Below are 14,492 nucleotides of genomic sequence, written 5' to 3'. Positions count from 1 at the left end.
ACCGACTTAAAGTTGTCATTCAAAACAGTTGTGCCCTTTCTTAAGCATTCAACCTCTGTCCTAAGAATCCTGGTTTCATTCTGTAAGGACTTTATCATCTTTCTATTTTCAAACCATGTAAGGGAGAAACCAAATACGAGAAAAATTGCAAGCCCTATAAATATCCAAGTTATGGGAATATCATATGTATCCTGCAATATTTCTACCATAGTATAATTAAATAGGCTGCAGAAGCTTTCAACAGTGATATGGTCAGACATTTTTTTTTTTTAATCAAAAGAAATTTTACCTGTAATGACCGTTCCCTGCCAGTAGGTGGAGAGGGCAGTAACTGCTCGGCCAAACCGAGTCTGCAGTACCGGCGGAGCTCGAATGCTGGGATGCAGGCAGTAACCGCTAGTCTCCGGAAGGTCAGGGCCCAGGCCGAACTCAGCCAGGACTGGTACTGCCTGCGCACGTGTCCTTTGCTCCATACAAGTGGGAAACTGCTCTGAAGCAATCAAGAGCCCAAGGCCGAATCCCTGCCACCCAGTGCGGGAACTGGAGCTAAAGGCTCCCAAATGCCCAAGTTGGACGCCAAATGAAGGTGCGTGGTTGATCAGCCTTTATGATTCACCAGACAAGCTTTAATATATATAATTCAGTTTTAATAAAGGAAAGGAAAGGGAACTTACAGATTCAAGGTTCCAGCGAGAAGGGCAGGAAAACAAAGAGCAGGCAGGCTGCAGGTCCGCAAGATTTTATAAGTCAATATTAGCCTAAGGGGGACATGCCTCTAGACAAAGGGGGACACGCCTTACAAAACAAGGTTTTTAGCTAGGCTTCCCCTTCAGCGCAGCTTTTTTCCTGCTATGGCTGAAAACCAAAAAGCATGTGGTGGTAAGTGTTTCGTGGCAGGACCTCTTAAAAGAGCTGCAAGGCTTTACAGCTAAAGCTGAGTTAGTAAACCTCTCTTAAATGAGAGCGCTTGTCTCTAGCAAGGAGAGCAGACCTGAGAAATTGCTGCTACCAAGAAAACATGCTTTAATCTATTCTTTCCCAATCTTTCTCAGTCTTTCTGTGGATGAAGTTATCCATGTGGGCGCCATTCTGTAACATGAGGTTGGGTGCCATTCTGTAACATGATGGGCCTGCTTGTTGGGGTTTATGTCCCGCCTGGTGCCCCAGTTGTTTAATCCCAAAGAAAATCACACAGAGGTCTCCATACGATTATAAACTGATTGGCCATTAGCTCAGGCTTATTATTAGCTCTTGAAGCTTATATTAACCCATATTCTTATATATGTTAGCCACATGGCTCAGTACCTTTATCAGCGGGGCAGGTCACATCCTGCTTCTTCGGTGATCTGGGCAGGATTCTGGGGAATGGGCTTTTCCTCCTTCCCAGAATTCTCCTGTTCTCATCACCCTACCTCTACTTCCTGTCTGGTTGACTCACCTATACTTCCTGCCTGGCCAATTAGCGTTTATTTTAAACATGATTGACAGAATACAGACAATTCTCCCACACCAAAATGTGGCTACCAAGAAACTGTGCTTAACTCTGTTCTTTTGTGTTTACAATTCCTTCCCAAGCTTTTTTGGTTTTTATGCTCATATAGTTGCTCCACATTGGTTTCCCAATTTGTAACAAGAGGCTGTTCATTTCCTGGCTACCCAGACCTGAATAATTACACAGAAACTATATTAACTGCAGTACTATCTAGGCAATAACTCAGGCATATTTCTAGTTACCTCTTATATCTTGAAGAATGGATAAAGAAAATTTGGTACATTTAACACAGAGGTAAAAAAAAAAAAAACAATGAAATCTTGAAATTTGCAGGAAAATGGATGGAACTAGAAAAAAACATCTTGAATGAGATCCCCAAGAGCCAGAAAGACAAAATGGTATGGACACCACAGTACTATAATTAAATCAGTGCATGAGATGGAGAGATTCAGTGGTTAGTGAGGAGTGGAAAGTTGGGTGTCTTAGCTTCTGTGGACCATGGGTGGCACCCACACCCACATGAAATCAGAGGAGAATTTGTCTGAGTTTTGTTCTCTCCTTCACCATGTGAATCCCAGGGAAGGAACTCAGGCCTGTAGGCTATCATCAGGTATCAATAGTCTCTGAGACATCTCTCTGGCAGATCACATTATCCATGGACTTGAATGAGCTATATATCTATATTGGTGAATGTATATGTCCTTCATTTATATAGAGTGGATTCACTCCCCCCTGGTTTGACAGCACCAGTTGTGGACCCACAAGATTACTTCCTCCGCACATTAACTGTGACTCAGTGTCAGTCTCAGATGTCAGATCCATTTCCGGGGAGCTGCACAAGAATAAAGCAGTCATTTGGAAGAAACCCTTCCTCAATATACAGTGAGATCTGCTGTGGTCAAAGAGAAGCGTCATGCATCCCTCTCCCTTCTTAGCCTTGCACAGGTGTCTAAAAAGAGACAACACCAGCGGAGGCAATTGGGTTTTGCTGCAGGCTCCATCCTCTTTGGCTAGTTTGTTTCTTCCTTCCAACACTTAGTTGGAGAGACTCCTAACCACAGCTTTATCACCAGGAGGGTCTTCTCAGTTCTGCATTTCATCAGATGTCCCTAATCTGCACTGTCATTCCAGGACGCGATGTGAGAGATCTGCTCCATCCATGACAACAAGTGATGCTGGAACAGGGTCTTGAAACTGCGAAAGCCTTGCATGGATGTCTGGCATCCTAAGACAATTCGCATTCCTATGTCTGGTCTCCTTAAATTTCTCTTATTGCTTGAGGGTGATTCAGCCTAACTAATACATCACACATGGCTACATGGATATAAGTCAATTGTAGGGGCTGGAGAGATGGTGCCATAATTTTCAGTATTTCTTTCGGTCCCAAAGGAACAACAGTGCAGACAAAAAAGCCTCCAGGTTCAGGTGGAATCTGATGCTCTCTTCTGGCCTCTGGTGGAATTGAATGCATATTATGTACAGCCCTTCAGCAGGTAAAACCTACATACATATATATCTACTAAATAATCTTAAAAATTAAACCAAAGCATAGGTAATGCACAGCACCAAAACAGAAAAAAAATGGCCAACATATCTTAGAATTCATTCTGTCTGCTGTGTTGGTTATCCCTTGTAGTGATGAGGAGAGCAGGCCTGCTTTTCGTCCTGCCCGGCTACCTCACGGCTAAGTTTATACCCAAAATAATAACACACAAATTATATTCATTTAAACACTGCCTGGCACATTAGCTCTAACCTCTTACTGGCTAACTCTTACATCTTGAATAGCCCACTTCTATTAATGTGTGTAGTACCACAAGGTGGTGGCTTACTGGGAAGATTCTAACCTACGTCCATCTCGGGACGGAGCTTCATGGCGACTGCCTGATTCTGCTTTCTTTCTCCCAGCATTCTGTTCTGTCTTCCCCACCTACCTATGTTCTGACCTATCAGGCCAAGCAGTTTTCTTTATTAATTAACCAATGAAACAACAGATAGATAGAAGACCCTCCTACATCAATCCCTGATGCTTTCTTTTTTAAAATATTTTATTGATTCTCTGTTGGTTTCACATCATGCATCCCAATCCCACTCTTCCCCCGACCCATTCCCTCATATCTGTGCTCTGCTCTTGCTACCTCCTCACAAAACAGAACAAAGTTTAAAAGGAAAACCCAAAACTCAAAATGAAAAACAAGCAAGCAAAATCTTGGTGAGGATTCTGCAGTGTGGCCCAGTGAGTCACACAGTGTACCCTTTAATCCATACGTCTTTTCCTGTAAGTTTTCCATACCTTTCACTTCTGCAACACTATAGATAATGTATCCTCACTGGGACTCCTCTTGGATATCATATTGAAGCTTGTGTCATGAATATCCTGCAGCTTTGGGTCTGCAGATCCAGGCCCTCATTGCTCCAGCAGTTCCTAGATGAAGAGAATGTTGGGGTGGGATAAGCCATAGCCCTGGTTCTGGGCCTGCGTTGTAGCTGGGTTAGTGAACCTGCCAGGCTTCCCTCATCTCCACCACCCAGGCAAGCTTTCCAGCACTGCCTCAGATCTCCCAGTAGAGCAAGCAGAATGCAGAGAGGCCAGTTATCCTGCTCTCACACCCTCCCATCGAGCTCTCACACTCAGACCACAAAGGGCCAGCTCACCTGCACTGCTGCTAACAGGGTCAGCTCTACTGTGCTGCTCAGTCCAGGTGCAGGACCCAGCATCCCCATTATTATTGTTGGGGAGAGGCGGGTCCCATTTGCCCTAGTGTTGCAGCCTGTGAAGAGTGGGCTTAATCCGTGCATCTGTATCCCATCTTCAGTGGTAACAGGAGCACTGGCATCAACGCGGACAGAGGCACTGGCAGGGCAATGGATGTAGACATGGCCCTTTGCAGCAGCACAGGTCCAGGACACATATGGCTGCTGGTGACAGTATAGGCCACCCAGATCTGTATGACCCCAGTAGAAGCACAGCCCTTGGAGACTAACATGTTCCTAGTTGGCAGCCCAGATCTCTACTTCTGTGTGTCTCTTGATTGACAACACAAGCCGTGGACATCAGCACAGACCCTGGCTGCATTTGCAACATGGACCCAGACATGGTCCTAGGGTCATAAGCTACATCCTGGTCAGGGATGTCACCATGACCCTGGTGGTCAATGCAGGTCACTCAGATCAGCATGGACACAGCAGCAGACCCCAGGTGGGCCTAGGTGATGGCTCACATTCCAGGCTTCTGCACTCTTTGATGGCAGCACAAGCCTGGGATATAAATGCTCAGACCCTGGCTTCAGCAGAGCCATAGACTGAGACTTGGTTCTCAGCAACAGTCCTGGCTAAAATGTCATTATAGTCATGGGTGGCAGCACAGCACTCCAAGACACACATGCCCCCTGTGGGAGTATATTCTTGTGACAGTAGCATCGTGGCCTAGACTGGAGGTAGCTGCAGAGACTTCAGTGGTAACTGAAGTTACAGATATCAGCATTGCTGCCCACGGCTGTATCAGGGCTATGACCTCTGCCAGCAGCCCAGGCAGAGAGAGCACCATGGCTCAGGTAGCAAGTGGGACACCAAGTTTTTGCACATGACCTTAGTAGATGTTTGTGTATCCTGAGAGCCATTAGAACAATACTGTGGTGTTTCTCATCAATTTGTTCCACATGTTCATTTCATGAAACAGAATACTATAGTTTAGTAATAGCTAAATATATGACAATAAGGATGCAATATATATATATATATATATATATATATATATATATATATATATATATAAAATGAAATGGGTATACACAAAGTTGGCAACACCATCTACATACAAACACAGTCCACCTGTGTAACCCTGGCTTTCTGGGAACTAACTATATAGCCTGAGCTTGGCACCCAAGAGTTCTGGGGTCACAGGACATTCTGGGGCTACAGGAATGAAACACTACACATGACAGAAGTAACTGGTCTTTAGAGTAAAAAAAAAATGGAAATCTGTCTGGAATAACTGGACATCAACACAATCTTCCATGACAGAAGAATCACCCACCACAAAGGGAGAGCTGAGGACTCAGTCAGCTTGTGGAGGCCAATGACATTAAACTATCAGGAAAAAGTCCTGCTCACCAACATCTCTACCCTCGATGTTGTTATGCCCCTCAGAGGGGACGCTAGATGTTGAGCATCAGGGTTCTCGGTAATTCTTTCCTCAGAATTTCTGTATCTCAAGCTCATTTTTGATTCTTTCTTGTCTGCAGGAATACTGAGTCAACAGACCCTTGGATCTGATTGGGGCGAGATCACCTGAAGGGGAGTTGGTATTTGCCTCACTGGTGAGTTCACAGCTGGAAAGGAGTGTCTTCTGAGGAGGAGGCCATGATCCTAGGGTGGAGCACGTAATATGGTCATGTGTGGCTTCTTTGGCCTCCTCAGTTTTCCCTCAAGAGCAGCTGTCAGAAAACGAAAGGCAACCAGACCCAGAGCAGCCTGACTGGACCACAGGCTAGACGAAATCAGGGCCTAGAGCAATACTGACCAAAGGAATTGGTCTGAAGAGAGAAGAGTGGGAAATAACTTTTTTATTAATAAAAATATATTTATTTTACTCAATAGTTCTTTTAAGGAAGCACAATGTAAACACTAAATAACCTAACAAAATACCAAAACAACAGGAACAAAAGGAAGATAAAATGAATTCAAAACATCAAACCATAGCAAAGAAAACCCAGAACAAACAAAACCCACCAAAAAAACCAAACAAAAGAAATTAAGCTTAGCAGCTTGCTTAATTAAAATATTAGCTTAGTCTTGCTGCAGATTTTGTAGTGCAGTCCTACAGCCTGTGGCTGGCTTTGGAATCATGGTAGGAAGGCAGGTAGCAATTGTGCAAGGCCTTTTCAAAGCTAGTATAGCCATGCCTTCCTAGGCCTTGCAGGGTGTCCTCTGAGGAGGAGGCCTTGATGGCAGGGTGGAGAACGCCGTGGGCACAAGCTGTCTGTGGTTTCTTTGGCCTCCTCATTTCTCTCAAGAGCAGCTGTGTGAGAGGAAAGACAGTCAGTCCCAGAAGCAGCCTGGCAGACCACAGGCTAGACAAAATCAGGGCCTATCCACAGAGAAGATCCAAAGTCAAAAGACTCCCACCCCCCTATGAATGCCATGGTTGCCGGGGTTGGGAAGCAAAGGTGGCTCACGTGCCTGTGAGACTTAGTGCTCCTGCTGCTGCAGCTCTGTCTGCAGGAAGCTCTCTTCCTGGGTTGTGACCTGTTCCAGCTCTGACTGGAGATTTTCTGACCTAGAGGAGGAAGGTAGTTAGGGAGCAGGCCTGGTGGGGACCTGCTAAGTCAGCTACTGAGCCTGAACCAGCTCTATTCAGCGGGACAATCCATCGTTACTTTTCAGCTGAGGTCGTTCCCTGCTTTCCCCAAGGGAGCAGGGTCAGAGTGCACCTGGGCCTGGATATTTTCCTCAGCTTTTAAAATCTACTAGAAGGTGAACTGAGAACTACACTGCGCTGGGCAAGAAAATACAGCACATTTCTCCAGTTGTTTAGATAAATACCAGTGAAGCAATGCCTGAGTAACAGCTCAGGACAGATATGCATGGCCTTGGTTAGATACCAGGTGAATGTAGAAACTGAATGTAGACCCTCTATGGGAGCCTACACAGCACTACAGTTTAGGCTTTGATTATTCCTACAGCACAGAAAACTTCCTTCATTCAACTCCTCAACTCCTAAATCTTCTCTTATAACCCAAAAATCATTTCGTAGGAAACCAATGCACACTGCAGAGGGCCTGTAATCAGCAGGCCTGTGCTGCATGCTGATCTGCCCAAAGGCAGAAACTTATCTCTAAAGGTGATGTTCTGGAAAGAAAATAGAGTAGCAGGAGCACAGAGTGTCCTCCACAAGTAACCCCCCCCCCCCCTCCTTCTAAGGTTAGAACTACCATAGGGAGATTTTCAAGGAGACACAGGGGACAAGTTACTGAGAAGATACCAGAGAGCTCAGAAGGGAATAAGGGGTGCACAATTCCTCGATACACTAAGGATCAAACATGGTGTTTCCTGGAGAAGTTCTTGATTGGGCTAGCACAATACCCTGAGGTGATCTTTCCCTGACTGCGGCTGAGAGATGTCCAGCTGGCAAGAGTCCCCAAAAGGACAGAATCCAGGCACAGGTGAGCTACTGGTTCTAACTGCTCCTCCCGCTGGGCTCCTACCTCATCTCGGAGACACTGAGATGATGCTGCAGCTTTTCTGCCAGGTCCCCGTGCTGGGTGACCAGCTTCTTCTGCTTCAGGACATTCTTCAGTCCTTCATCCAGGCTTTCTTGCTCCTGTTCATTAGAAGATTGTGTTCTCACTGGAGGGTTGCCCACTCCCTGTACACATATCCACTCAAGAATACACACATGAATGTGAATGTACACATACAAGCACAGTGTAATACAATAACATCTATAGTTGCCCAGTTAATGCTAATATAAGGAGCAGTCACAAGGGATATTATTGAGGAGGTTAACTTTTGCTAGAAGAAGGAAGAACACAGTGCGATTTCTTTGAGTAACAAATGGCTGATTAAGTCAGTGCCAAGGGATTACATGTATTATCTCATGCTGAACAATATTCCATAGAAGGGCTCAACCACATTGGACTTTTTTACTCTTTGAATGATGGACATCTGGGTAGTTTCTACTTCGAGGCTACTCTAAGGATTGCTGCTAAGACCCCGATGTCCCCTCGCTTCTCTGTGGACACCTACTTCATGTTCTGGACTCACTGGGTCCCCTGGGGCTTGCAGTTCAACTTTCTGAAGACTTGTGTATGGCTTCTCACTGCACTGTATGATTTTACAGCACCAGCAACGTCTGAGGGTCCTCGTTTCTCCAGTCCTCCATGAGGAGGCTGGTTTTAACTCAGAGTGAACAACTCTGAATAAGAGCAGTTACTGAGTGCTGCAGACACAGCACATGGTGAGTGCTTTAGACCATCGGGAGCCTAAGGGGGTGCACTGAGTCAGCCCCATTCTGACGTCACAGCATGGCTGTGGGACTCTGCTGGACTGAGATACACCAGAATCTCTCATGGAATAAAATCCAGGCCAAGCTCCAAGGCCAAGGTTTACTGAGCCAAGGTTGGGCAAAGGTGGAAAGAAAATGGTAACAGACAATATGTATAATGACAAAAAGGGACAGAGAAGACATAGTGAGCCACCTGACCACTAAGGGTGCAGTCACCACTCATCCAGAGCAGAGAAGGGACACAAACCCTCATCCAGACAATCCTGCCTCTCAGACACCACAGTGGCCTCCTCCTAAACTTCATGTACCACATTTCTTTGGTTTGCTCCAAGGATTTCCTTGCAGATAAATATTTTTGCCTCTGCCAATACCTAACAACCACTGAGTCACAGCAGTTTTCTGTTCATTTGTTCTAGACAGCTAGGTGGACAGGAAATATGGACAAAAAATTTGAGGTACAGTAAATGCGTGGGCTCAAGAGAATAAGGGAGTGAACAACAGAGGACAGTACCAGATTTCATTATGTAGCCTGCAAACATACTCACCATTGCCCCCATTTATACAAGCCTGCATAGATACCCACAGACCACAGAAATCAGAAGTGAGCAGAAAAAATGAAGAGGACATCACGGTGAATGAACAGTTGAATTTAGAGTATGTTCATCGGGTGTTTCAACTGAGAGCCATAACATTTCTAGCCATCCCTTGGGGACTAAAAATGCCTAGGGAAGCATACAGCTTCATCAGCTGTGTTGAGGTGATTGGAGAAAGTGTTATTTTGAATCCTCAAATCACCCCAACCCTCAGCCTGACAAAGTCATCCCACATCTATGGTCATCAAGTCAACACCAGACTGGAGGTTCCAGGATGAGAGAAATGTCAAGTACCACCCACACTAAACAGGAGGGACAAGGTGCTACTCGGGCTTCTGTTGTTGTGAACCAAGAGCTTGACAAAAGGAAGAGAACACATTGGGGTGCAGGAAGAAAGAAGAGGACCATAAGCAGCTCAGAAAGTTGACAATGAGAACCACCCACTTGGCTCGAGTCCTTGAAAGATTCCTGTGGTTTCACATGACCCTTGAACAGCAGAAGAGCCAAGTGTGCTGACCTCATCAAAGAAATCTCTGTGCTGTTCCCTAAGTAGCTCTCTGCATAGCAGCCCTCCGAACATAATGACACGGAGGTGTGATATATGACTGACTGACGCATCTCTCTGAATGTTCTGTGGCTTCTAACAGAGCAAGAAATAATCATCCAATTGTGTTTTTTTTCTTTTTTCTTTTTTTTTCTTTTTTTTTTTTTGGTTTTTCGAGACAGGGTTTCTCTGCAGCTTTTTTAGAGCCTGTCCTGGAACTAGCTCTTGTAGACCAGGCTGGCCTCGAACTCACAGAGATCCGCCTGCCTCTGCCTCCTGAGTGCTGGGATTAAAGGTGTGCGCCACCACCGCCCGGCTTGTTTGTTTTGAGGATAGCTCTACAGAGAACCTTGTTAATTAACACAGAAAGAACTGGATGGTATGTAGGTGGGAGTCTGGATGAGTGGATAGACATTTATGTTTGGACAGGTGGGCAGCCTGCCCCCCCCCCACCACAGCCTACCTGCTGCTGCTCAGCACAGGGACCACAGATCTTCTCATGAACCTCCTTCAAGAGCCTCCCCGCCTCCTCACAGGTCTCTTGCAGTTCAGTCTTCTCCTTCCGCAGCAGTCTGTTCTTCAGTCTCAACACATGTACTTTTTTCTTCAGCTGAGTCCAGTCTCGTAGGACCTGGCCGTGGCGGTAACTGGACCAACACCAGAAAATGGTGAGCTTCAACCAGCCTCCATATGCCATGCCTACATCCATATGCTACCAGCACTGAAAAGTTCAAAACCCCCATACAGCCCAAGGCTGGAGCTCTCAGTGGTCAAGCCAGCATCATTCAGAGGCAGGCCAATTTCAGAGAATAACCAAATTCCAGGAAGATTCAAACTACGTCTGAAAACCTTGCTACCAAAAGGGATCCTGTGCCTCTGAGAAGACAACAGGGTGAAGCCCCCAACTGTGCTTAACTGTTCATGGTATAGGAAAGCATCAGCAGGTAGAGGGCTAACACTCTCTGAAAGAGGGAAGAATTCCCAAAGGGAATAAATTCTGTCTATGGATCCCATGGAAACCAGCTATGAAGCCCCTGCCAGAGCTCCATAGGCCTTGGGCTGCCAAATATCTTCTTCGTGATGTGAACCATTTGTCTAAGGACTCCTGAGTCTGGCAGGACAATGATGGGAGGGCCTCAGTGTCTTTTCACACTTAGCAAAACCGAGCCTAGGAGACACAGATCTGATGGCCACAGGCTAGGCTGCTTGCTAAGAGACAGACAGTTTGGAACCAGAGCCTTCACTTTGGGTCAAGACATGGAAGGGCAGAAACAGTCCCTCTCAAGCTAATCAAGCACTTACCCAACCGATTCGGTCTCCTCCATCAGCTGATTGCACTTGTCCACGGCCTTACTGATCTCCCTGGGCAATTTCAGCTGGTCAGACACCACCTGCTTATGCTCCATTTTAAGCATCTCAAACTCAAAATTCAGCCTGTGGTAGAGCATGGGCCAAGGAGAAAAGAATACCATGAACAGAGCAGCAGCAAGGATCACACAAATGAGGCTATGATTGTTATGGATTACCCAAGGCCAATGGATGACACAGCCTGGCACTTATACGCTTGGACCTTCTGGGGTTTTTTTATACTTCCTGTCCTGTCCCCAGGCAAGAAGAGGCAGGAGGTCCAAAGGGAGGGAGCCATGCTACATGAGCACCCTCAGTGGGCTTAGACTGGTTCTCTAAGAAGATCCCTGGAATCTGTGCCGCATATCTAGACGCAGCAAAAACCTATGACGAGATTTCTCCTGTGTTCACAACAGCGTGCCTAATTCCTGAATTCTAATTCCTGGGTGCCTGTTGCTACACAGAGGACCAGAGCATGCAATCAGTATTTCCAGGGAGTAGTCTGATCTTTAGGATGGCTTTCTAAACTCCACAGGAGATTCCAGTGTTCCACCAAGGGGAGCACAGTGCCCAAGAGGTGTGCTGGCCAACGTGGGCTTCCCTGGCCTCAGCAGGCCATCACCTGAAAACTGTGAGATGTAAAATCCTCAGGCCATGCCACAGAGCCCAGACTCCCAGGAGCACCCAGACACAGACTCACAGACACAGATGCACACACACACACACACACACACACACAGAGAGAGAGAGAGAGAGAGAGAGAGAGAGAGAGAGAGAGAGAGAGAACACATGCAATCAGGATGTCCCAGAAACGCAGGGAGGTGTCATTTCCGCAGAGCATAAGGAAGAATAAGAAGGACCAGAGAGGAGCAGCGATGGGCTCCAGGCCTTCCAGCATCACACTGAGATGCATAAATGGAACCAGGTCCCTCCAGCTGCTGCCAGGAGCCTTCAGCTCACAGTCATCTGCTGGTCAAGTGCAAAGACTCACCACAAACTCACAGTGCCTAGCATCTCCCACAATCCAACACCTGTCAAGACCTCTTGAAATGTATGCTGAGAGCTCACACACTACAATCTTTATCCCCAGACAATGATTCAGGCCAAGGGCTTTGCTCTTCATTTGGAGAAGGCAGAACAGCCTGTGTTCCCATCTCACTCCTACCCAGGTTCCAAGTTCTACATCTCAAATGCACTTAGAAAAATTAGGCACCAAAAACACTTTGGAGTTTCAGCCTGCTGTTTCTTGGGAAACCTGGGATTGCTTTTGCAGTGTCAAGATGGTCAGCAGAGAACTGGGCATGGTGACTACCTGTTGTTCAAATCCTTGTAGGTATAATTAGCCAAGAATTCACGCAGCTCATCTGCCTCACATGTCATTTGATGTAACTGATTGGTGAGTTCCTCCAACTTTTTCATCTGCTGCTCCTTCTCGGTGAAGGTGGAGAGTTGGGATGGTGCCTCCCCAGTAGTCCCTGCAGGTAGAGAAAGACAAATAAACTTGTATTCTTGAATGGCATAGGGCCAAGAGAGTCCATGCTGAGTCCCAAGAAGAAGCCTGAGGATGAGAAAAATTCTAGGAACCCAGTGAAACTTCCAAAGAGCAGGGCAGCTATCCTCAAACTGGGGCCCCTGAGCTCTTGTATCATCAACATCTGGATAATCATGTGTATCACTCCCTATTGCTGTCCCCTGGCCCTGGAAGGCATAAGCTAGCCCAGCCCAGTAGAATTGGAGGACAGTGTCAGCTAATAGCTGATGTGATGCAGGTAAGTTCTGTTGTCCCTAGTGCTTAGCAGCAACAAGTCCTGATCACATGTGTCCAGGACCAAAGCATCTAATGTCTGAAGCCCTGGTGCATGGCCAGGGGAGTTTCCCTCCTTACTATTGGCATAAGATTCCCATGGAAACTGAAAGAATCCACTGAAGATGAAGTGTCCAGCAACACCCTAGCTAGAGAGGGACCCTCAGTAGTCAGTCTCTTCCTCCTGCCCTCTTTTCTACTCAGAATTAAATGAAGGAGCTCCCAGAAAAGCATCTGCAGCCTGGACAATTCATGATTCTCCCAAATAACCATCAGAAACTCTAGACTCTGGGTCTGCTCTTTGGAATCTCAGAGAAGTAATATAGATTCATGACTTCCCAGAAGCTCTCAGCTGCTGAACTTCACTACCAGAAGGCCCAGGTCACATTCACCTCCTCCAGGAAGCCCTCTGTCATCTGATTAGCACACACTGATCCACTTTTTTCTCATGTTATACATGTTAACAGGGAAGTCAGACAGGGGTAGAACAGTTACTAGATCCACAAAGCCATTCTTATCGGCAGCACACACCCAGTGCTGACAGAATGGGAACAGTCTCTGCCCAGGTCTACTAGCTCTAATTTCTCAGGATAAACTGGAGACCTGTGAGCCACCAATGGGGGGAAGTCAGAAACCTTAGAGCTAACTGGAAGACAGTCACACTTGGTGACTCCTGCCCTGCTGTGGCTGTGATTAAAGTATGGGAACCTCAAGCTTTGCCAGGGCACTCGCCTTTCCCTAGTGTTAATGGCACACAACCTAAAGGACTGCAGAAGCAGTGAAGTACAGTGATGGACCTGAAATATGAAGTCTTCTGAGCCTCCTTCCCCACTCTGAGGGAAAGCAGAGGGTACCCAACAAAACAGTTACAGCCTTGCCAATTCCTGACTCAGCCAAACTAACCATCATGAATCCTTGATATGGGTTTGCTTTTTAGGTTCCCAGAGAAGCAGGATAGGCCTATTGCTTCCCAGTTCCTGAGCCCTAGTCCTAGAAGGCTAAAGCCCACCACATCCAGGAAACTCCCCATCCCCTTCCCTGAACTCACTGCGTCTTCCCCAGGACCATTTATTTCTCCCTGTTTTCCAGTGAGACCTAGGGCCTGCTTCCTCCTGCCTCACTCTGGTCTCTCCGTGCTGTCCATTGTCTCTCACAAGTAGACTCCTCAGTCTAGACAACATGTCTATAAGCGAATCTTACAGCCACTGAACGAATGTCCTGAGGGCAGTTGGTGTTGCTACAACACAAGTGACATCACAGGATTCCAAGAGATCTCCAGGATACAATAGAATTTCCAGAGAAGGGACGCTGATGTCACGGGCACAGCCTTTACCTCCTTGCTAATTATTTCTCCCTGAACTGAGCAGAAGCTGAGGTTTCAATTCCATGAGTTTCTTCTGTGACACAGGGGAAGCCATTCCACACCTCCTCCTTCCAAAGCTAGAGATTTCTCTCTGAGTCATTAGAATCTTTTCACTGCTTCACCCTTTAATTAACTTATTAAACACTGACCGAGAATGGCCCTTCCTCTCCTGAGCATCCATACCCAATAATATGAGGAATAAAGCATGCTAAGAAATTAAGTCAGGATGATGTGGAGGAGGAGGGTTGAGTCCTCTGAGGTGAAAAAGCACCTGGGGAAGGCTAAGGTTATGGGAAAGTGGTTGTTGATAATTTGTAAGTGAGCTGAGACTGTTATGAGACCC

Source organism: Arvicola amphibius, chromosome 13 (assembly GCF_903992535.2).
Source record: "Arvicola amphibius chromosome 13, mArvAmp1.2, whole genome shotgun sequence".
Lineage (NCBI taxonomy): Eukaryota > Metazoa > Chordata > Mammalia > Rodentia > Cricetidae > Arvicola > Arvicola amphibius.
This window is presented reverse-complemented; position numbering follows the sequence as displayed.